The sequence below is a fragment of the Pleurodeles waltl genome, chromosome 1_2 (assembly GCF_031143425.1).
Source record: "Pleurodeles waltl isolate 20211129_DDA chromosome 1_2, aPleWal1.hap1.20221129, whole genome shotgun sequence".
Taxonomy (NCBI): Eukaryota; Metazoa; Chordata; class Amphibia; order Caudata; family Salamandridae; genus Pleurodeles; species Pleurodeles waltl.
This window is the reverse complement of record NC_090437.1, coordinates 933,993,921-934,019,333: the sequence shown is the minus strand read 5'-3', so window position 1 is coordinate 934,019,333 and position 25,413 is coordinate 933,993,921.

The following is a 25,413-nucleotide window of genomic DNA, read 5'->3' as shown; positions in this document are numbered from 1 at the left end:
GCATGTTTCAGTCTACATGCCAGAACGTTTTAATGAAGATATTTGAGAACTCACTTGAAACATGCACATTTTTTCTTTCTACAACACAAACCATAATTTCCATGACAAAATGAACCCCCACATTGTGTTCCTTTCTGAATTAAATGTTTTAGGTTATACAAGTTTGATTCAATCAAAATCGCTTCAGGTGTGCCACACTTTTGTCATAAGTAAGACTGTTAACATCAGTCAGTCAAGAAAATCTTTATTCAGATGAAAATTTGCCATGAAATCACAAAGTACAAAGAAAAAACGATAAATACATATAAACAATCCAATAATAAAATGACCATTTTAAAATAATACATACAGCCTTTACAGAAATAGGAGCTCATATTGATTTTTGATACTAAGAGCAGATCAAATAAAATTCAGGACAGCACAAAATGAATCCCAGGATCAAATTTTTACAAAAAATTCATTGCGGATTAGTAGTCTTTACAGCCTGACAATTTCAAACAGGGAATTAAAAATACTTGCCTTGGAGCATCATATAGAGGACAAAACAATATAAAGTGGCTCATGCTTTGTTGAGTGAAATGGTCCCAATGACACAGTGGAAACTCATGCACCCAACATTCTTGCCTAGGGGAAGCCACCTTGAAATGTATCAGCTCTAGCCTAAAATAAATATTGCTCTATATGGGCTGTTGTCTTGATTGAGATATATGCCTCTACTGTTTTAAATTGTGAAATAATTCATAATTTTAAAGATCTAGAAAAATTGGCACTATGATCCTTTATCATTGACTTACCATCCTGTCTCATATATTTTAGATCTGAAAAGAGGTCTGAAAGTTCTGTTTTCACCAAAGATGATTTCACATACTTCATCTAAGGTAACATTTCCATTTCTTAAAGAGCTAGGCAATCCCTAACTCCGTTTCTAGTGAAATCCCCACCAGGGTTCAACCAGCATTTAGCCCACAATAACAGGAGTGTAATTTTAACCTGGTCCTCAACAAAAGTCAAACCCAATTCCTCATGTGTGGCAGTGTTTTTTTAGGATAGCCAGTAATCGACGAGTGAAACCACCAACCCACACCCAAACCCGTGCCATGTAAATGGCATCGCAAATACCTTTTGCCTTGTATAAACTAATCATTTCAGGAAGAGGTTTATGTTTTAAAGACCTGGCAAAATTAAAAATGACATCAACCTTTCTCATCATCTGAAGTGTTAGAACTAAAAGTCATCCCCAGATAATTAAAAACATGTGTTTGTTGCAAGGTGGTCCCCCTTAGCCAGTGAGTCATAGTTTTTAAGTTCCTTGGGCCACAAGACATATCAAAGGATTTTGTTTGATTAATTTTTAAATCCAGCCCCTCCATAAAATCAATAAATAAATTAATCAAAACTTGATAGCTCTTTGAAATACGGGCTAATAAGACAGCATAGTCTGCGTACAAGCAAATTGGAATAGGGAGCCCTGCAATTCTGGAACATCAGCAATCACCCGATTTAGATGATCCAGGATCCCATTACTATACACCAAGAATAAAAAAGGTGCAAAATGCACCCCTGCCTAACTCCTCTAGATTCACTAATATGGAACGATAGCTCTCCCTGAGAACCATATCTGAAAGCTATATTTAAATCATAATGCAATCGATTCACCATAGTGAGAAAATTGTAGTCAAAACCCATAAGTTCAATTGTACCCCAAAGTTTATCTCGGTTAACCAGGTCAAAAGCCCTGGATAGAATTATAAAAGCTAAATGGATAGATCATTTTTTTGCAAGAACGTCTTTTTAATGATACAATGTAAATTTAAAGTTTGTTCCGTAGTGCCCACCCCTGGTCTAGAGCCAAACTGAACTGGTATTAGAGTCTTATGCTCAACTGCTCATGTTTTCAAATGGGCCAAGATTGCCCTTCTCAAACGTTTGGCTATTGCGTCAATCAAGGATATTGTCTTATAGCAAACTGTCGAGGATTTATCACCATTCTTTCAAATGGGCACTAAAGTAGCCAGACACTAAGAATTGATTTGTCCTTTACTGCACTACAAAATAATCGTGTTAAAAAAGGGGCCCATAATTTTATATCTGATTTTAAAAAGTAAACCGGAACCCCATCTGGACCAGAGGCTTTGCCAGAAGCCAAATAATTTAAGGCCCTTTCCACTTCCCCTGCTTCAATAGGCAATAATAATGGAACGGGGTGGTTTCTCTGGATGGGCCTCACTAGTCAAAGGTTCCAATGCTTCAGACTGGAAAACACCTTTATAAAAAGTAACCAATTCTACTTCAGAAATAAAAGATTCAGGTTTATTAGTATCAAAATTGGTGAAAAAAGGACAATTAACCACCTCCCAAAACTTAACATTATTTTTGTGTCAGCTGCTACTGTTAAATCCTCCCATGCTAGGGTCCTTATTTTATCTTTCCTTGCTTCCACAATACTCTTGTAATCTTTCCTGGCCAAACCAACCTCTTGCCAACATCTACTGGTAGCACTGAGGGCATTTATCATTTGTTTATGGGCACTAGAGCATGCCTTGTTAAATGAGCGTTTTATTGGGGTGGGCCGAGGAAGATTTAGAGAAAAAAGGGCATAATTAGTTGCAGTACACAACACCCAAAAACCATCCATGACTGCCTGATTAGTAGATGCTTCAGATAAACATGATTCAATAGAAACAATATTTTCCTATATGATTTTTTTGAAAAAAGGTGAGGGGATTAATGTGATCCCAGTTGATCCTCAAACCTTTGTTCTTATTAAGAGACCAATTTGACTTTTCAACTAAGATATTAAATTAAAATATGATTTGATAATAAAAAGGGTGTAAACAGGATTGTGGTCGCTCATACAATTTGGTACGTAGTGTACTCTAACATTAAATGCTGCGTGTCAGCTGAAATAATCATAACATTGATAATGCTCCCTTTCATCCACTGTTAAAAGTGGGAATCCCATCTGACTTATATCCCCCTAAGGGTTCCAATAAAACTAATTCCAATTTACATAGCAGCATATTCAAGTCGTTACCCAACGAACCATGTTTAAAATTAAACCTTTTCATGTCCTCTTCATTCTCCGTAGCATCACAAACATGAGACTTAGCTCAATCACATAATTGCATGTTGAAATCGTCCACCCAAAGCACAGTTATTTTCTTCCTCATATTTAATAAAAAATCCATGAATTCTTCAAAATCATTTAGTACTCTGATCACGTCATTGCAAAAAATATTATTATAAAAGTTTACTAGCAAAAAATCCAACCTACCTCCAAAAGAAACCATAGAAACTAAAAACTGTGGGTTGGATTGTTGGTATTCTAGTTGCTCTTTAAAACACTTTGGGAGGCTGCAGTAGAACACAAGGGAAATAACTCACAGATTGTTCTTGTTGGAATTAAAATAGGAAGATATTTTTGAGCTCACTAAAAATGTGTCGTAATTTTTCTTTCTACATCACTAATCATAATTTCTCTGACAAAATGAGCCCTCTCATTTAGTTCCTCTCTATATTAAGGGGGTCATTATGAGTTTGGCAGTCTCAGGACTGACATGGTGGTGGCGGCGATCATACTTCCGACGGCCCGGCACTGAAAACCGCAATATTATGACCATGGCGGTGCTCCCAAAAGAACACAGTCAAACTACCTCCAGTACCACCAGTGCAGTCAGGCCACCGTGGATAGAAATAGGCACCCTCAGACCGGCTGTAACACATTACGAGGCTGCACACCACTAGGGTTTCTGCCACGGTTTCACCGCCACCAAAACCCTGGTGGAAACCAACTCTATAAAAGTAAACACCCACCTTCAGGAACACAGACGTGACTGGACCTGCCATGGAGCCAGAACTTGAAGTCCTCCTCCTGCTTGCACAACGACTCCAAGCCAGCGACAGAGACAACTGTAAGTACACACTCCTACCACACACTAGAGGGAAAGGCATTAGTACACACCCACACATTACACACACATCCGGGACGGATTGCAACGGACACACACACACGTAAACACACACACCCCTACATACACACATGCACACACATACCGCACACACTGTTGGAAAGTGGGTCATTGGTATTGGTAAGTATGAACCTATGACTGGCAATAAGGCTACTTGCCAAATATAGGTTGTTAGAAAACAGTGGTGATTGCAGTGGCCCCTTAACTTTTTGCCCCTTTTTTCACTTTTTGCTGGTATTTTCCTTATTCTGATGGTGCCCTGGGACTGCTACCCAGTCCCAGGGCCTGTGCTCTGTATAAAATAAGTATACAAATTAGGATAATTATAGTTGGCTATCAACCTATCTATAAGTCCCTAGTATATGGTAGGGCACGTAGGTTTAGGGACCCCGCATAGGTAGTGCACCCTTAGGTGCACTGCTGTGGTGCCCAGGGTCATTTTAAAGGCAGGCCTGCCTTGCTGGGTTCTTTTGAAGTAAAGTTAAATGCAAATTCGGCTTTGGAATTGAAAGTACTTTCAAAGTCTTAAGCTACCTTATGTTTACATATAAGTCACCCCTAAGGTGTGCCCTATGTGCTCCGAGGCTTGGGTTCAATGTAACTATAAGCAGGGACCTTATAAACATAGTTTTATAAGCCCTGGTGAGGTAAAACAGGCAAATTATTTTCCCCTCACTGTAGTGAATGACCTACATATGTTAAAATGGGGACTGTTTATTTTAATTAACAAAGTCCCCTCAGGTGTCAGATACCTCGAGTTTGGTATCAAATTAATTATTATATTAAATCCCACAACTTATAATTGTTGGATTTAATATAACTTGTTCAGGTTAAAAGTTTTAAAGTCTACCTTAAAAGTTTCCAACTTCAGCTCTATAGTGCCCTTCTCTGATAAGTCAGCCTCTGGCAGCCTGGCCAGGCTGCCATGATGAGGTGTGAAGTGGCCTGGGCTGAACACAAAGGATGTGCCTGGGGGAGGAGAACTGTCTCAGCAGATGGAGAAGCAGGAAGGGCTGCCAAACTGGTCTTCAAAGGCAGAGTAGAACATTTGGAGCAACCCAGCACCTCCCTCATATCCTGCAACCCCAGACAATTAGGTACCCTCTTAATTAGATTAGGAGAAGGCAGGAGAGGGATGCGTTTAGGATTTCTAGCCACACCAGTGGGTGGGCCCAGCCAGATCTAACCTCCAAAAATCATTTTCAGCCATGATGTATTTTTGAATGATGTTGCTCCCTGAGATTGATTTTTGCCACACTTCCCAGGAAGTGGTCATCACAGGGGGAAGGACCCTGTATCTAACTGAAGAACCTGGACCCCCCTGTTTTTAACCCAGGAGCAAGGATAAATATGGCCAAGCTGCACCTACACCTCAGATCCCTACCAGATCCCTACAAGGAACAAGATAAAGAAGAAGAAGGGCTGCCATGCTGGACCCCTGACCTGCACCTGGACACTGCACTCTGAAGGACTGCACCAGCTGCAAACTTGGGCTTCAGCACTGAAAGGACTTTGACTGTTCTCTACTGCTTCAAGAAGGGACTCTATGTTTGCTACAGGTACAAAGGAGCTGCCCAGAGTCCCCTGCATCAAGTCCTGTAAGCAGAGCCCAGCTGGCCAGCGTCCAGTGGCCATTTGAGGATTCTGACCAGGTGTATTGTAGGAATTGTAGTCCCAACTCCCAAGGATAAACTCAGAGCTTCTGGAACCTTGGATCAAGTTGTGGATACATCAAGGACCCAAAAAGGACCTCTGGAAGAAGATCCAGAAGTTTGGAGATGTTTGGAGCAACTCCATAAGTTGAAGAGGTGCATTGTGGGAGCTGTAGTCCCATGCCCCAAGAGGCAAACCAGAGTCTCTGAACCCTTGGATGGTGCTGTGGACCACTTTCCTGAATCATAAGCACTTCTGAAAGTAAGTGTGACAGTGTTACCTCGTGGGTGGCCTGAACTCTGGACTTTGTCCCTTCCCATTGTGACCTTTTTTAACCCTTTGAGCGTTAGTTGCTTCTATTCGCTAGAAAACATTAGTTCTTTAAAAATTCACATATCTGGTTCCCCTTATCCAATTTTAATAATTTTGGTGTCATTTTAAAGATAAAAATATAATCTATTTTACATAAATTGGTGTTGGATTTTTATTGTGTTTTATATTTTGCTTATTTACTGTTTTGTGATTTTTAAATGCTTTACACACTTGTCTCCTAAGTTAAGCCTTGTCGCTCATTACCAAGCTACCAAAGGTTGAGCTCAGTTTAATTTATTGAGACCTAACTAGACCTAAGTTGAGGTTAGTGGCCTATTGCTAAGTGTGAGTACTTACCTGCCCTTACCAATAATCCACTTTCCAACATAGGTTCAGGAAAGGTTTTAGTAAATTAGCCCCTTGCTCAACCCTTGGTAGCTGTAACCGAACAGGCAGGCCTAACTTGGGAGTCAAGAGTGTAAAGCATTCAAAAAGCCCAGTGCTGTAAATAAGTGAGACACAACACACAACAAAAATCTGTCACCGATTTATAAAAATAGGTTATATTTTTATGAGTAAATAGACACCAAAACTAAAACAATTCAATGTAGGGAATCAGAGTTTTGAATTTTAAAAGAATAAACACGTTCTAGCACTTATAACCACAAAGTGCCAACTTTACCAAAATTCACCAAATTTCAGGAGGTGTTTCCTGAAGTCCTCCTTGCAGGTACAAAAGGTTCAAAACACAAACTCAAGGGTCTGGAATCTCCTGGTTGGTCCTTGGAACTAGAATTATGATTATTTTTAAAGAATAAACACTTCCTGGCGCATAGAAACACAAAGTGCCAGCTGTACCAAAATTCTCTAAACTTCTCCAATCTTCAGGAGACATTTCCTGAAGTCCTCCTTGCAGGTTCAGAGGGTCCAAAACACAAATCCAAGGGTCTGGAATATCCTGGATGGTCTTGGGAAGTTCGACCACAGTTCCCACAATGCACCTGGCCAAATCCTTAAAGGTTCACTGGTTGCACTCCAGGCTGGGGACTCTTGCCGGGGACGATGAAGGTAAAGCTATGTTAACCTGTGCTGCAAGGAGTTCACTCCTGAGTCCTTCTTGAAGGAAGGCACCATCCATCCCAGGGCTGTAGTACCAGATTGTGCAGACGGCGCAGTTCACTCAGAAGTGCAGGCCAAGGGTACAGATCCAGATTCCAGCGGGGCAGTCTTTCTTTCTCTTGTAGTTTCATGCAGCAGATCTGAGAGGCTATGCACCTCTCACTTACTTATTCCCAGCTCCTGGGAATCAGGAAGGGGGCCACCCAACCAATGGAGTGACACCCAGATGCATGACCACTTCCTCCAAAGTGTGGCATATTCCTGTCCTAGAAAGGACCATTCTTCCAAAATACATGACAACTGAAATTTCAGCAGAGCAGTAAGAGCTGAGTAAACCATAATCCAATGTGGCTCAATTCCATAGCTCTCCACTGCCTAACGTCTGCAAATTCCTTCCTTAAGCCTGGTATCTGGCTGAGGGGTCCAGAAGGTGGGGGTTAGGTGATCTGGCCTTTCCTCCTATCCTACTCTCCTTTGAGGATGTCTGTTTTATTACCCTTCCCCCTGCTCTGGCATTCCTCTGTAGCCCCGGAGGTGCCCTTCACCAGATATGCTCTCCCCTAGGCAGCCACTTATCACTTGATCATGTTAGCACTGACCAATCAGAGGGGACCTTCAGAAGACTGGATTTTGGCTTACAGAAAGAAAAGCCTTATAACTTATTTTCTGTACAAGTTGTGTTACATTCACTGATGTCAAATTGCTGGATTTATCAAAACAAATCTTTTAAGTCCTTGAATGACTTTTCTGCACTTTCCCTTACTAATAATGGGGGACAAATGATCAGTTTTCCCCAAACTAGGGTTTATAAATCATTTTTTATAAGTCATCTGCTTATAGTTACATGACCCCCGCCCCTGGGACACGTGGGGGAGACCCTGGGGGTACCTGATATGTGAAAATAAGGTAGATCGTCACATTTAAAGTGCCCACAGCACCAACGTCGAAGTGGGAAACCATTTCCATTTAAATGCAGTCTGCAGAGTCAGACTGCATTTAAAATTGACAGCAAACCTCCAGAAGTGCCCACGTGCAAAGGGCAGCAATTCTTCTGCTGGGCCTCTACTTCCTTGCTCGATTATGTACTAGGGTCTTATAGGGAGTTGGCACCCCAAGCCATATTATTTTCTAGGGGCTTATAGGGGCTGTCATGCAAATGATAGGAATCTGACTTTTGAAGGCAGGCTGCAAGGCAGGGTTGCGTTTAAATGGACAGGAAGCACACAGCAATGCACACAGACAAGAGCAGAAATTCTGCTGGGCCTCTACTCTCCATGCACTATTATATATTAGGGGCTTATAGGCAGACTGTACACCATTGCCCTATTATATACTAGGGACTTAAAGGGTCTGTCAGGCCAGTTGAAAGGGTACCCTAATACTTAGTCTACTCTACTACATGTGTTTGTTTTAACAAAGCACTGGCTTCGGTATGGCTAACAGAGCCCAGTGTACAGACAGTTATCATCAGCACCAGTCAGCAACACAGAAATGGGGTGAACACGGCTAAAAGATGACTTTGCAACACACACATACACGAAAATAACACACTGCAGGCAAGACAGACATGCCGTACACACACCAACCTAGAAACACACAGCACCGCCACTGTCCAACAAAATAGTACACAACTCCACCGACTCACACAACCACACCACTACTGCACCTACACAAACGTTTTGCAAAGCACTCACACTGCACACCTCCATATGACAACACATACATACAACAACACGTAAGAACACCACACTGCCAATCAACACAATCACAATGTCATTCAATGAACAATTCAACACACCATGCCCACACCACACACAATGCATGGTACATAGTCAACACCACACACATGCACAACAACCACACAAGGACACACAACACCACCATCACATATGCCAACAATTATGATACACATTTTGGCTACACGTATGTATGGAACAAACACAAACATAATGAACACATAAAACACATCAATTACAGCGGGTCCAATGGCAGGGCCACTGTTGGAAATGGCCTTTCTGCAGGGTCACCTCCAAACTTTTTGCATTCGTCCTTCTCTTTTTCTGACCTCATTTTTGCTGGTTTTAGGACTATGCGCACTTTACCACTACTAACCAGTTCTAAAGTGCATCTGCTCCCTTAAAAAATTGTAACATTGGCAAATACCCAATTGGCATATTTAATTTATTTGTAAATCTATAGTAAAGTGCATTGCATGTGCCCAGGGCCTATGAATTAAATGCTACTAGTGGGTCGGCAGCACTGATTGTGCCACACACACAAGTAGCCTCTTAACCATGTCTCAGGCATGCCTTTGAAAGCCCTGGGTGTGCAGTTTCACATAAGGGGGTAGACAGGTCATATTTAGTGTGGCCAGAATGGTAATACAAATTCCTGCTGATTGGTGAAGTTGGATTTAATATTATTATTCTAGAAATGCCACTTTTAGAAAGTAAGCATTTCTCTACACCTAAATACTTCTGTGCCTTCAAATCCACATCTGGCTGGGTTAGTGGACAGCTCCCTTGTGTATTTCACTCAGACAAGCCCTAACACAGATGCTCAATCACACCTGCACACATCTGCATATTGAATGGGTCTTCCTGGACTGGGATGGTGGAGGGCCTGACACTTACATGTCAAAGGACGGTGGCCTGCCCTCACACAATGGACTGCCAAACTCCTACTAGGACCCTGGCAGACAGGATGGAACTGAAAGGGGACATTGTGCACTTCTAAGCCACTCTTTGAAGTCTCCCCCACTTCAAAGGCACATTTGGGTATTTAAACCGGGTCACTGACCGTACCAATTCAGACACTTCTTGACAAGATACCTCCTGGAAAGGAAACCCTAACCAGAACCTGCAACCTGCTAAAAGGAGCAGCCTGGCTGCCCAAAGGACTCACCTGACTGCCTTGCTGTAAAGGACTGCTGCCCTGCTGCCTTGCTGCCCTTTCGCTCTGCTGAGAAGAGCTCTCTAACAGCTTTGATTGAGCTTGCCTCCTGTTTCCTGGCGTCTCAGGGCCAAAAAGACTTCATCTCTTCAAAGAAATCCTTGTGAGGTGAAAAACAATGCGCAGCCTGCCGGAATTGATGCACAGCCTGCCCTGCAGTGAGAAAATCACTGTATCACCAAACCAGAATGATGTAGCCCGGCTCCCCGAGTGGAGATCGACGCAGCACCAGTGTTGCGACTGGAACTTTGACGCACGGCCCACTGGATCGACCGATCGCTGAGTGATATTTCAACTTGTATATATCAAATCCTGATCGTTTTGACCTTAATCTACTCAGATGAATAGTCTATATTTTCCTAAACCTGTGTGGTGTATTTCTGCGGTGTTTATACTGTGTTATTGAATAATTATTGCACAAATACTTTACACATTGCCTTCTAAGTTAAGCCTGTCTGCTCATTGCCAAGCTAACAGAGGGTGGGCACAGGATAATTTGGATTGTGTGTGACTTACCCTGACTAGAGTGAGGGTCCTTGCTTGGACAGGGGGTAACCCGACTGCCAACCAAAGACCCCATTTCTAAGAGCCACACACACATGCAGCCCTAGCACAATCAACATAAATAAGGCCATTGGCCAGTCCAATGTCCATGCCTATATAGGCTCAAATGACACTGCACTGTGCCCCTTCCTGACTCCTGACTGCAAAATGATCTCCATAGGGTAGAGGCATCAAGGGGACAGGCAGGCACCACAGGGTTTAGAAGTGGTGGAGGGGGTTCTGGACTTAGGATGGGGTCCTTGGGCTTGGGTCTGGGCTTGGTAGGGGGGTCCTTGGCCTTGGGAGGGGGCGACTTCTTGGCAGGGGGAGTGGCATGGGGGCCACCAGAAGGGACAGTGGAGAATTTGGAGGTGGAAGGGCTGGACTTGGGGAGGGACACTGAACGCTTGGGGGGGTCTCATGAGGTAGGAGAGGGGTAGGGAACAGGAAAAACTCAGAGAGGAAATATTTATTTGACACACAGGGGCAGTCATCGCAATAGGGTTTAGGAGTGGAGGGAGAGAGAGTGGGTGTCACATGTTTCTTGGTGGATGTCTTGGGTGCAGGTGGGTGCGTGGAATGCTTGTGTGTGCTGGGTGTCTGTTGGGTGGGTGAGTGGAGGCGTTTAGGAGTTTTCGGAGGAGGTGGGGAAGATGTGCTGGGAGATGCCATGGTGGATGGGTGAGTGTCTGTTGGGGTGGTGTCTGCAGGTATGGCACATGTGCTGCATATGGGGGTGTCAGTGGTTGTGGTTGGTACAAATGTGGTGACTGGGGTGGATGTCTGCAGGTCTGACATTGTGCTGACTATGGGTAAGATGAGACTTGTGGCTAGATCTGTCAATGATGCTGTGGTGGCTGCAGGTGTGTCTGGTGTATGTAAGTGAGTGAGGGGGTGGGGGAGTCAGTGCTGGGAGTTGATATTGTTGTGTCTGTAGGTGGCTTTTGCTTGTGTGCATGCCAGTGGTGGATCTTGTGGTGCTTATGTTTGTCTGTGGAAACCTTGTCTATTAAGATGGATGCATGCCTTGCGAACGTGTGCTTTGGATGGGTATGAGGAGAGGGGTTTGGTTTTGGGTTTGGGAAGATGTAGTTGGAATGGAGACAGTAGACAAAGGGACACTGGCTGCCATCAGAGTGGAGGCCAGAGCCTAAAAGAACCTCGGTAGGTCAGCCATGGCACCGTGAATGCCCTACAGGAACGCATTGCTCTGTTGTACCTGAGCTGCCAGTCACTGGATAGCATTCATGATGGTCGACTGACGCACAGAGATGGACCTCAGGAGGTCAATAGCCTCTTCACTGAGGGCAGCAGGGCTGACTGGGGCAGGGGCAGAGGTGCCTGCGGCAAAGGAGACACCCAACCTCCTGGGTGAGTGGGCACGGGCAACTGGGTGGGGAGCAACAGAGAGGTAGTGGTAGTAAGGGGGTGGCGGACAAAGTGGGTGCTGGGGTGGTCCCAGATGGGTCTGCTACCACCAGGGAATGTCCACTGGAGGAGAACTCCAGTGAAGATGTGGCTGATCCAGCCTCCCCTGTGGCACTCCCCTCGCCCTCCGTCCCACTAGGTCCCTTGGTATCGCTGGTGCCAGGTTGCTAAATCCTGAAGGCTGCAGCTACCGCACACACCTATGCCCCTTCTCCTTCACCAGACAATGCTGATGCACCCAAAGAGAGAGAGAGAGAGGGAGGGGGCAAAATGGTTAATATATACCTCCTATTGACACAGGTAAACATGTACATCTGCCATTATTCATATCATGTAGGCAATTACATTTGCCAATACACATAATCTACATAACATGAGAACATGTCACCATTACCCACATCTGTTTGCCAACCCTCATATCTACAGAAATACCTAAGTAGGTCAGCACTACAACACCCATCCCCAGGATACCAACCAATGCCCTTTGATGCTGGCACAGCACGCCCTGGATGCAGTATCATTACAATGCCTAAATACACATACACATTACCTCACCATACCCCTATCACCCATATGATGTGCAGCTGACACAACATAACACAGCAGGCCTCTACAGTGACAACACCTGATTAGTCCATGTCCTCTGTCACATGTCCATTACAGTGAAGAAAACTCTACCTACAAACCATACACCACATACCTGTCCTCAGACATGGCCGCCCGCTCAGTATAGTGATGCCATTATGGAGGAGAAATCAGATTTAGCCAGTACCAGTCAGACACCCAAACACTTCACATCAGATGTGTACTGTGTGAATATGTGATATAAACATGTGAGTAGTCAGACCCTATACCAGAGCTAGAGCTGCTGACACAAAACATATATATCAGTACTCAGTATACTGCCAAGTGCATCTACAGTGGCGAAGGTACCACATGTTCATCCATACTAACACATCCACTGAGTGCAGTGTGACAACAGATGAACCACTGGAACACACATACCACATTGTGGACCCCTTCCCATGCCACCACACATGCAGGTACACCAGTTGGAAAAGGCACAATGACAACTCCACCCTCAAACACACCATTCTACAGATGGCAAAACCTGCCGCGGAGCCCAAACAACATACATCACATAGGCTAAATACTTGCATATAGTAAGTGTGAGAAACTAGGGCTGATTGCAGAGGCCCCATAACTTTTTGCCCCCATTTTCCACTTTATGCTGGTGTTTTCCTGACTCTGATGGTGCCCTGGGTACTGCTAACCAGTCCCAGGGCCTGTGCTCTGTGTAAAATGGATATGCAAATTAGGCTAATTATAATTGGCTAAGTTAACCTACCTATAAGTCCCTAGTATATGGTAGGGCATGTAGGTTTAGGGAACACAGCATAGGTGGTGCACACCTAGGTGCATTGCTGAGGTGCCCAGTGTCATTTTAAAAGCAAGCCTGCCTTGCTGGCTGCTTTTAAATTAAAGTTATATGCAAATTCGACTTTGGAATTAAAGGTACTTCCAAAGTCTTAAACTACCTTATTTTTACATATAAGTCACCCCTAAGGTGTGCCCTATGTGCCCCTAGGGCTGGGTGCCATGTAACTATAAGCAGGGATTTTATAAAAATAGATTTATAAGCCCTGGTGAGGTAAAAACAGCCAAATTCGTTTTTCCCTCATTGAAGTAAATGGCCTTCATAGGCTAGAATGGGCAGACTTTATTTTAAATTTTAAAGTCTCCTTAAATGTTACATACCAAGAATTTGGTATCAAATTGATTGTTATAATAAATCCCACAACTTCCAGTTGTTGGATTTAATATAACCAGTTCAGGTAAAAAGTTTAGACTTTACCTAAAAAGTTGCCAATTTCAGCTCTGCATTGTTTTTGCTGCTGTGCTCTGATTGGCCAGCCTGCAGCAGCTTCTGCCAGGCTACTTTAATGAGGTGTGAAGTGGCCTGGCTTCACACAAAGGAATGTGCTTGGGGGAGAGAATCTCCCCTCAGCAGATGGTGAGGCAGGAAGGGGGAGGGCTGCCAAACTGGTCTTCAAAGGCAGAGAAGGACATCTGGAGCACCCAGCAACACCCCCACATCCTGCAACCCCAGACAGCTAGGTGCCCCCTTGATTAGATTAGGAGAGGGCAGGAGAGGGGTGTGTTTATGATTTTTATCCACACCAGTGGGTGGGCTCAGCCAGATCTCTCCTCCAAAAATCAGATTCATCCATTTTGGATTTTTAGAGACTGTTGCCTTCTGGGATGGATTTTTGCCACACTTCCCAGGAAGTGGTCATCACAGGGGGACGACCCTGTCCCTGATTGGAGAACCAGGGCCCCCCTGCTTTTCACCCAGGAGCAAGGATAAAACTGGCAGACCTGCACCCACGCCTCAGATCCCCTCCAGAATTCAACAAGAAAGGAACTAAAGAAGAAGAAGGACTGCCCTGCTTGACCCCTGACCTGCACCTGGACCCTGCACTCAGAAGGACTGCACCAGCTGCACACTTGGGCTTCACCACAAGAAGGACTTTGCCTGGCTTCAACTGGTTCAAGGAGGGACTCCCTGTTTGCTACAGGTGAAAAATTGCTAACCAGAGTCCCCTGCACCAACTCCTGAAAGAAGCGACCACCTGACCACTGTCCAGTGGCCAAAAAGGAGTTTGCGCCAGGTGCATTCTGGGAGTTGAAGTCCGCACCCCCCAAGGACCATCACAGAACTTCTGGACCCTTGGGGTGAGCTGTGGACCCCAAAAGAACCTTAAAAGAACATCTGGGTGAAGCCCCAGAAGTTTGGAAAAGATTGGAGAATTTTTGAAAAAAAGCTCCATAAAGTGACCGACGCGGAAATTCTAGCCGGCTTGCCTCAACCGCGACCCGGCCTGACTTCGTGGTTCGTCCCGGTAAAGAAAAACATCCAAAAAAGAGACTAAGTCCGAAGGTAAAAAGTTGACCGGGACCTCCCAGCCATCGAATCCGAGAAGGGCTCGACGGACGTCGGATCAAGATCCAGGTTTACCCCGGTCGAAGGATTTTCATCTCGAAAAAACGACTAAGTCCGAAGGTAAAAATCACCACTGAGGAAACCGACTTCGCGTATCCGGACAAGGGCTCCAGGAGGTCGGATTCAACTGGCAGGTTCGTCCGGGGAAGAAAAACATCAAAAAAGAGACTAAGTCAGAAGGTAACTTTTTAACCGAGGCCTCCCGCGACTTGTAGCCGAGCAGGGCTCCAACGCGGTCGGCCTGAAAGTTTGACTTTGCCCCGGTCCTGGTGCAACCAGATGACCCGATTGGCGCTTTTTGTTTCTAAGCGCTAGAAAATAATAATACTTTAAAAATTCATATCTCCGGTTCCCCTAAACCGATTTTAATCGTTTTTGTGTCATTTTAAAGATAAAAATATAAACTATTTTTATAAATTGGTTTTGGATTTTTAAACTGTTTCCTGTGTTTTATTTAATTACTGTTTTGTGATATTTGAATGCTTTACACTTTGTCTCCTAAGTTAAGCCTTGACGCTCGTTGCCAAGCTACCAAGGGTAGAGCTGGGATTAATTTACTGAGACCTAACTGTACCTATGTGGAGGTTAGTGGCTTGTTGCTAGGTGTAGGTACCTACCTGCCCTACCAATAACCCATTTTCCAACATAATTGGAAGCAGCGACGGGATCCTGTACTTGTGTTCAATATCACGTTACAGTTTTAAGTAAAACAAATTAAAAATCCTTTAAATTGTCCTAGTGCAAAAATTGTTTTTAATTTTTAATTTTGAATAATTTCTATTATTGAATTTTTGTAATTTTTCTAAATTCTTGTTTCCAATTTTTGCAAAAAGTTTTTGTTGACACAAAACTAGGGAACCATGGAGCTTGATCTGGCTAGCCTACCCACACTGACAGTAGTTCAGCTTAGGGGGTTGTGTATTGAAAGAGGGTTGCCTGCAACCACTGATCTCAGGAAGCAAATCCTGATCACATCCCTGACAGCATGGGCTGAGGCCCAAGAGGTAGAGTCAGAAGAAGCTCCAGAGGAGGGAGAAAGAAGGGAGGATGCAAGCTCTAACCACTCAGGGGAGGGAAGGCATCTGAGCCCAAGTGAGGATGAGGAAGACGGTCCTCAGTAAATACAGTCACTAGGGGCAGATCCAAAGCTAGTGGTGGGAAGGGGGTCCTTTCAGGAGGAGAGAACCCATCCATCAGAGAAAGAGAGCTGGAGGCCCAGCTAGCATACATAGCTTTGGAAGCAGAGAAGCTGGCCCTAGAAAAGAAAAAGTGGGCATACAAAGAGGAAAGAGATGGAAGCAGCGATAAAGAAGCTGAGGTGTCCATCGGTGGGGGAGTTTGCCCTAGATTACCCAAGGGGGTAGTTCCTGCTTATGTAGAGGGGGATGACATAGATAAGTGGCTAGGGGCCTTTGAGAGGGCACTCCAAATGAGAAGGGTTAGGCCTCAATACTGGGGTTCCCTTTTGTGGGAGTTGGTCCCCAACTGAGGGAGGGATAGGCTTCTGACCTTAAGGGGGGAGGAGGCAGATTCATACCCTAGTATGAAGAGGTGCTTAGCCAAGAAGTTTGGTCTGACCCCAGAGCAATATAGAATGAAGTTCAGGGACACCCAGAAGGTCAGTACCCAGTCTTGGGTTGACTTGGTGGACATTTCACTAAAGGCACTAGAGGGCTGGATTATTGGTAACAAGGTAGATACTTATGAGGGGTTATACAATCTGATCATGAGAGAGCACATCTTGACCAATTGTATCCAAGAAAGGTTACGCCAGCATCTAGTGGACTCTAAGCAGACCAACCCTAGAGAGCTAGGGGAGGCAGCTGATGAGTGGTTGAGAACCAGGGTGGCTGTCAAGTCCCAGGGGGGAGACTCCAAGAAGGGGGGGACAGGTCCCCAAAAACCTAAGGAGGGAGGTGGTAAGCCCACCACAGAGACTCCCTCTGTACCCCAGAACCCTAAGAAGGAGGAGAGTAAATCCCACTCCCACTCTGACAAGCAGAGACAGGGAGACCCAGGGTTAAAAAAACTCTTGGACAGTAGGGCTTGCTTTGACTGTCAGCAGACAGGTCACTTCAGAGGAGATGCAGCCTGTCCAAGGAAGGTGGTTAGCACTGGGCTGTCCAGTGTAGCCATAGAGGAGGATTCCTCAGATGATGAAGTCCTCCTAGCATTGTGCTGGGAGACAGGACCAGATGGTAAGCTGGTGATCCCTGAGGGTGGGAGTAGGCACTTCCACCACATTCAAGTGAATAGGATCCCTACCACTGGCCTGAGAGACACATGTGCCAGTCACACTATAGTGAGTGACTGGTTAGTGACCCCAGACATGTATGTCCCAGGAAAGACAAAGAAAGTCAGGATAGCCACAGGGGAGGTCACCTCCAAACCTGTAGCCATAGTGCCCCTAGAGAGGGAGGGTATCCTTGACTGGATTAGGGTGGTAGTCAGTGCTGACCTTCCCCTAGATTGTATCCTGGGCAATGACCTCCCAGAGGTGAGTCTGGTCACAGATGGGGTGGTCGCCCAGGGCGCCCCCCCCCAACCCAAAGTCCTGGGGAGTCAGTCCCTACAGTTAGGAGACAGGGGTCCCCAAGAAAAGGAAAGAAGAAAAGGAAGGGTAGGCCACTCTTAAAGAGAGTTCCAGGGAGCCAAGGGCCTTCTGCCCCAGTAAGGGGGGAGCCCAGAGTTGGCACTGGTGAGGCCTCACCTGACCCCAAGGAAGTCCTGAGTAGTCAGGCAGCTGTCCAGATGCAGGGTGTTTCCCCTGCACTGACAGAAGAGAGAGTGGAAGGAGGGTGTCTGCCACAGGAGGTGGTAGCCCCCCACTCTAGACAGCAAGAGGGGTGCCAGGACCCCAAAGTTGCCCCTAAAGCAGCTCAGCCACCTGTCAGTGGAGATCTTAGGGTGTGGTTCTGGGTACTGACAGCTGTCAGTAGCCTCTGCTGGGTGCTAGCCTTCCAGGCAGCACTGTACTTGGCCTGTGAGGCAGACCCCAGGGCCAATAGCAAAGTAGGCCCCCTGACCCTATTGGTCATGGTGGGGTTACTCAAGTGTTGGGTGACCTCTTTGGGTAAGCTAGGTGTTGCCCTAGCTAAGTTTGGAGTAGGGGAGGTGGGCACCTCACTACCCAAGTTGGCAGAGAGAAAGGAGGAAGACCCCCCTAGAGGAAAGTTTCAGTTTGAGTTGGGTCCTTTTACTGTTGGGATGGCTTCACTACCCAGAGGGAGTGACCCTGACAGGAGGATATAAGGCAGAGTAGGCCCTGCAAAGGGACAGCCAGTTTTCTTCACTGTATTCCTCGACTAACAAGCCAGGAAGACTCTCCCAGGGTTGGGCTGAGTCTCCTGGGCGTGTGGGCTGGGGGGGGTTGTGTGAGAAACTAGGGCTGATTGCAGAGGCCCCATAACTTTTTGCCCCCATTTTCCACTTTATGCTGGTGTTTTCCTGACTCTGATGGTGCCCTGGGTACTGCTAACCAGTCCCAGGGCCTGTGCTCTGTGTAAAATGGATATGCAAATTAGGCTAATTATAATTGGCTAAGTTAACCTACCTATAAGTCCCTAGTATATGGTAGGGCATGTAGGTTTAGGGAACACAGCATAGGTGGTGCACACCTAGGTGCATTGCTGAGGTGCCCAGTGTCATTTTAAAAGCAAGCCTGCCTTGCTGGCTGCTTTTAAATTAAAGTTATATGCAAATTCGACTTTGGAATTAAAGGTACTTCCAAAGTCTTAAACTACCTTATTTTTACATATAAGTCACCCCTAAGGTGTGCCCTATGTGCCCCTAGGGCTGGGTGCCATGTAACTATAAGCAGGGATTTTATAAAAATAGATTTATAAGCCCTGGTGAGGTAAAAACAGCCAAATTCGTTTTTCCCTCATTGAAGTAAATGGCCTTCATAGGCTAGAATGGGCAGACTTTATTTTAAATTTTAAAGTCTCCTTAAATGTTACATACCAAGAATTTGGTATCAAATTGATTGTTATAATAAATCCCACAACTTCCAGTTGTTGGATTTAATATAACCAGTTCAGGTAAAAAGTTTAGACTTTACCTAAAAAGTTGCCAATTTCAGCTCTGCATTGTTTTTGCTGCTGTGCTCTGATTGGCCAGCCTGCAGCAGCTTCTGCCAGGCTACTTTAATGAGGTGTGAAGTGGCCTGGCTTCACACAAAGGAATGTGCTTGGGGGAGAGAATCTCCCCTCAGCAGATGGTGAGGCAGGAAGGGGGAGGGCTGCCAAACTGGTCTTCAAAGGCAGAGAAGGACATCTGGAGCACCCAGCAACACCCCCACATCCTGCAACCCCAGACAGCTAGGTGCCCCCTTGATTAGATTAGGAGAGGGCAGGAGAGGGGTGTGTTTATGATTTTTAGCCACACCAGTGGGTGGGCTCAGCCAGATCTCTCCTCCAAAAATCAGATTCATCCATTTTGGATTTTTAGAGACTGTTGCCTTCTGGGATGGATTTTTGCCACACTTCCCAGGAAGTGGTCATCACAGGGGGACGACCCTGTCCCTGATTGGAGAACCAGGGCCCCCCTGCTTTTCACCCAGGAGCAAGGATAAAACTGGCAGACCTGCACCCACGCCTCAGATCCCCTCCAGAATTCAACAAGAAAGGAACTAAAGAAGAAGAAGGACTGCCCTGCTTGACCCCTGACCTGCACCTGGACCCTGCACTCAGAAGGACTGCACCAGCTGCACACTTGGGCTTCACCACAAGAAGGACTTTGCCTGGCTTCAACTGGTTCAAGGAGGGACTCCCTGTTTGCTACAGGTGAAAAATTGCTAACCAGAGTCCCCTGCACCAACTCCTGAAAGAAGCGACCAGCTGACCACTGTCCAGTGGCCAAAAAGGAGTTTGCGCCAGGTGCATTCTGGGAGTTGAAGTCCGCACCCCCCAAGGACCATCACAGAACTTCTGGACCCTTGGGGTGAGCTGTGGACCCCAAAAGAACCTTAAAAGGACATCTGGGTGAAGCCCCAGAAGTTTGGAAAAGATTGGAGATTTTTTTTAAAAAAGCTCCATAAAGTGACCGACCCGACGCGGAAATTCTAGCCGGCTTGCCTCAACCGCGACCCGGCCTGACTTCGTGGTTCGTCCCGGTAAAGAAAAACATCCAAAAAAGAGACTAAGTCCGAAGGTAAAAAGTTGACCGGGACCTCCCAGCCATCGAATCCGAGAAGGGCTCCACGGACATCGGATCAAGATCCAGGTTTACCCCGGTCGAAGGATTTTCATCTCGAAAAAACGACTAAGTCCGAAGGTAAAAATCACCACCGAGGAAACCAACTTCGCGTATCCGGACAAGGGCTCCAGGAGGTCGGATTCAACTGGCAGGTTCGTCCCGGGGAAGAAAAACATCAAAAAAGAGACTAAGTCAGAAGGTAACTTTTTAACCGAGGCCTCCCGCGACTTGTAGCCGAGCAGGGCTCCATCGCGGTCGGCCTGAAAGTTTGACTTTGCCCCGGTCCTGGTGCAACCAAATGACCCGATTGGCGCTTTTTGTTTCTAAGCGCTAGAAAATAATAATACTTTAAAAATTCATATCTCCGGTTCCCCTGAACCGATTTCAATCGTTTTTGTGTCATTTTAAAGATAAAAATATAAACTATTTTTATAAATTGGTTTTGGATTTTTAAACTGTTTCCTGTGTTTTATTTAATTACTGTTTTGTGATATTTGAATGCTTTACACTTTGTCTCCTAAGTTAAGCCTTGACGCTCGTTGCCAAGCTACCAAGGGTAGAGCTGGGATTAATTTACTGAGACCTAACTGTACCTATGTGGAGGTTAGTGGCTTTTTGCTAGGTGTAGGTACCTACCTGCCCTACCAATAACCCATTTTCCAACAGTAAGCACACATGGACAAACACCACTGCCAGTACACCTAATACACATCCCACTAACACTTAAGCACCCTGAGGAGTGAGGATACAAAATTGTCTTTATCTCAACACGCCATGTGTCATGCAATACCCAAACCACTCCTAATCTGCCAATACCTAATAGCCAAGGCAAGCTGTAAGTGTCACAGGCCATCAGATGTACCCCCAGATATCTAATTAGACATGAAGTAGGCAGTCAGTCAGCAATGCAGCATAGGAGTAGCTAAGGCTTTGTCAGAATGGTGACACATACAGGTCCTCCCAGGGCACTTACTACCTCCAACACTGAACCATAGTTTGCTTCTAGGAATTCATATTCTGTGAAATCAGACTTAATTTCAACATGTTTCAGAATCGAACATTGCCTGCCTACACATTCCCTACAGTCAGCAGATCACCTATAAATGCCCAGTCAGCCATCAAGCCAATAAACCTGTCCCATGAAGGCCAGATTTGTGGTGGAACTGTTATCTAAGGACCACAATTTGTCAGTATCCAGAACCAGTACATGATTTATCAAGTCCCAGAGATAAAGGAGAGCAACACAGTTGCATATGCAGGTAGGCTACACAGATGGTAGTCGACTGACACCTTAGAGCCACTGATGCAGATGGCAGGAGCTGGTCATACACAATGCTCAGGGTGATACTGACACTCACATCCATTGTATGGCCAGGAAGGAGTCACACATGTGCCTATGTCATCAGTGCCTCACTATATTACTGACATGGAGAGCCATGGAAGAAGGAGATTCACATCCAATGGCTGTTATGCATGGAGACGCATCTACAAAATATTCTTTGCCAGAGGACCAATTTACCATTTCCTAATGGTGATACACATGTAACATGTACTACAATGTCACTCTGCCAGGACTGAGGCACCCAAACCCATCTAAGGGCAGGCAAGTCATAGGATACAGTGATTACGCACCACCTTGTGGCTGCTGTGCTCCCCTCAAACACCCATCCAGCTCAGGGTAGGCCTCTGCCAAAATCCGGGCCATTAGGTGGGGGCAGGGTCTGATGAGCACCCCTCCCTCATTGGGAGGACATCCCCAGCTGGGCTTCTACGGTCTTCCGGGCCCAGCATCTCAGGTCCTCTTATCGCTTGCGACAATAGTGGCTCCACCAGGCATGGACTTACTTACCTACTTGCTTGGCTATGGCATTCCAAATCTCCTTCTTTGGATGAGTGTTGACCTGCATGGGTGACACAGACAGAAGGAGAAAGTCATGTAGACAGCACAATGCCAACAGGAGTGGACTACAGACATCAGACCACCAAATGCTCACACTTACCCATCCTAATGCATCACATGCATTAATTCCATGCCCCCTACATGCATTCACGCCCTGACCGGAACACGTACGACATTCACCCTCAAAACACCCCTATTACACATGACTATAGCATTGGACTCCCCTGCTTCTCTGGTTCCCCATACAGCTGTCCATGCAGGGGTAGCACTCCTTCCACCAGCTTCTCAAGTTCTTCTTGGGTGAAGGCTGGGGCCCTATCACTTGCAGGACATGGCATGATGGCTTCCAGAGATAGTACACAGCAGCTCATGTAGCGGAAGTCTTGCTTGCAGGAGTGTCAGGAGTCAAGTGAGCAAGGCTGCAGAAAATGGCAGTCATGGCTGCAGTGTACAGGACCGTCACTGCTGGTGGTGATCACCATTTGCCCAAGTCCTCCATAGGCAGCAATGTTAACCAATGAGAAGTTGCATGATGGCTGCGACAGCCTACCGCCATGGCGAAATACACCTGAGGACTTAGGTCACTTCCATCTGTCCGGTGCTGCAGGACTAGCGTCTGCCATTTTCTGCACATTTCATACGTTGATACACGTAAATAAATGTGGCACACGCTTAACAGCTGAATGCGGAGTAGGCCTATGTTGTGACATCTGTGTTTGGCTCATACATGTGACATGCATGACTCAGTTGCTTCATATGGCTAATATGTCAACAGTGTTGGGTGTGTGCTACAATATGTATTGTTAACATGTGTAGAGTGCATACCCCATTGTACAATCTCTCCTTTCTATCCTAGATACAGTGTCATGAGGATTTTGAGACATGCACCAGTGTACCGTCTGCTAGTAGACTTTGTAACCTTGGAGGAGAGGCATATAATTCAGACCTGCCATTTGAATTGTCAGACCATCATGGATCGATGTACCCAGTTGGAGCCTGAACTACTGCCTGCAATATGTAATCCCTATGCCATCCCTCCCACAGTTCAAATTCTGTCAGTGCTACACTTTCTTGCCACATGCTCCTTTCAGATTACAGTGGTCTTGGCAGTAGGAATGTCACAGCCCATGTTCAGCCTTGTGCTGAAAGATGTACTGTATGGTTTATTGAAACACATGGACAGCTCCAGCAGGTTCCCCCAACAAGGGGATTTGCCCTATGTGAAGGCAGGCTTCTATGATGTTGGACACATCCCTCATGTGATAGGGGCCATAGATGGCACCCATGTAGCCTTGGTCCCTCCCTGTGCCAATGAACAGGTGTTGAGGAACCAGAAAAACTACCACTCCATCAATGTTCAGGTGGTGTGTTCGGCAGACCAATACATTTCCCAAGAGACAGCCAAGTTTCATGGATCTGCGCATGACTCCTACATTCTGAGGAACAGCAATGTCCCCCACATGATGGCGTGACTACAGAGAGAGAGAGCTTGGCTCAATGGTATGTATGCAATCGGATGTGGGTCTCTGTAATGGCGCCTGTCATCACAGTGTCCCCTGTATCTATACCTGTATTGTGACAGGTCCTACCTCTTTGCACACAGGTGACTCTGGCTTGTGCACACAAGTGACTCTGGCTATCCTAACCTTCCCTTGCTGTTAACACCAGTGAGGTATCCTGCCACTGAAGGGGAACTCTGTTTCAATGAGGCCCATGGCAGGACGAGGCATGTAATAGAAAAAACATTTGGCCTCCTGAAGGCCAGATTCAGGTGCCTGCACGTCTTTGGAGGTGCCCTCTTCTACAGCTCCCAGAAAGTATGCCAGATCATAGTTTCTTGCTGCATGCTTCACAATCTGACCTTGAGATCTCATATACCATTACTTGCTGATAATGAGGAGGCACCAGAACCATTAGCTGGTGATGCAGAAGTGGAAAGTGATGAGGAGGCAGATGAGGAATATGCGGCTGACTCCAGGGCAGAGCTTCTCACGCAGTACTTCCAGTAACATCCAGCTATGCTGTTTGTGTATTTGCATGTGTACTATATCAACATACTTTGCTATCAATTGTCCTCCTGGCTTGATTTATCAGTGGTGGTGGAAGGTGTTCCTATACCTGTGTGTGTTACGTGAGGTGACTGAATGCATGTACGCTGCTGACTAAATATGTAGCTTCTCTACCATGTGTACACTCTCTGCAGGTTGCAAGATTGACATCTCCTATGCACAGCCCTGTATTGTGGTATGTGTTCTTCATTTTCCTATTCTTCTGTCATTCCAGCAAGTGACTGTGTCCTGTTCATCCTTGGCACTCCTACTTGTTGTTTGATCCATTCAAGTTAATTGGCCTTTAGTTACTGTTCACAGAGTTGAGTTTAGCGCAATATAGATGGCAGCTAGTGTTTTGTGATGTATTTCCTGAGACTGGTGATGTGGAAGTGATATTTGTTGCACCCTGTTTAAATGGCTATCTACACTGGACAGGAGAACTATGTACTGCATATGTGCTTTGTGTGGTACCATGCCTACAAGCCTGATGGTAGTCTCTGTCATGACCTTTTTGCAGGCTGGATATTTGGATATACTATGGTGTGCGGCTCTACTTGTGATTCCTTTACATTTACCCCGGGCCATTTCTGTTGTATTGTGTCTCCTGCAGAGGATGCCTCCCTCTGCTGTCCATTTCACTGCCTTTTGAATTAGGGGGCCATACCCACATGACATTTTGCAGACCAAACATTTGGATGTGTGCAAATAAAGACAAAAATGCAGTTGTGATCTGAAGTGTTTTTTGTGCATACAGTGGCAAGCAGGAGATAAGTGGGGTCATGGTAGATGGTATCATTATGGTAATTGGCACAGCTGTTGGTAGCACAGATACAGTGTCCATGGGCCATTGGAAAATGGAGTAATTTCAGTGCACAGTCAAAAGGGAGTCTCATTGGCACACAAAAGAATGTAATCAGGTGAGGGTCACTTCCTGGCAGTGGGTTTGGTCTTGGCATCTGCTCCAGACGGTATCTGGATGGACGTCCATGCTTGCGGGGGTTCATCAGCTACAGAGGGAGGGGTGGCTGAGGCCTGGGGTTCCCCTGGCAGTGCCTCCATTCCACTAGCAGCCGCAGATGTAGACGGCTCTGATGTGATGTGCCTAGTGGAAGGGGCCTGCTGGTGGGTGGGAGAAGCACGCCGGGTGATGTTGATGTCCTTGAGCACCCTTGCAATGATGGCAATGGTGGCATTGTGGGACTGCCACTGCTGCATGACCTCCTGGTGATATTCCCTCTGCAGCCTCAGTTTTTCCCCAACATGGTTATTATCCGGCCCATCCTGTCC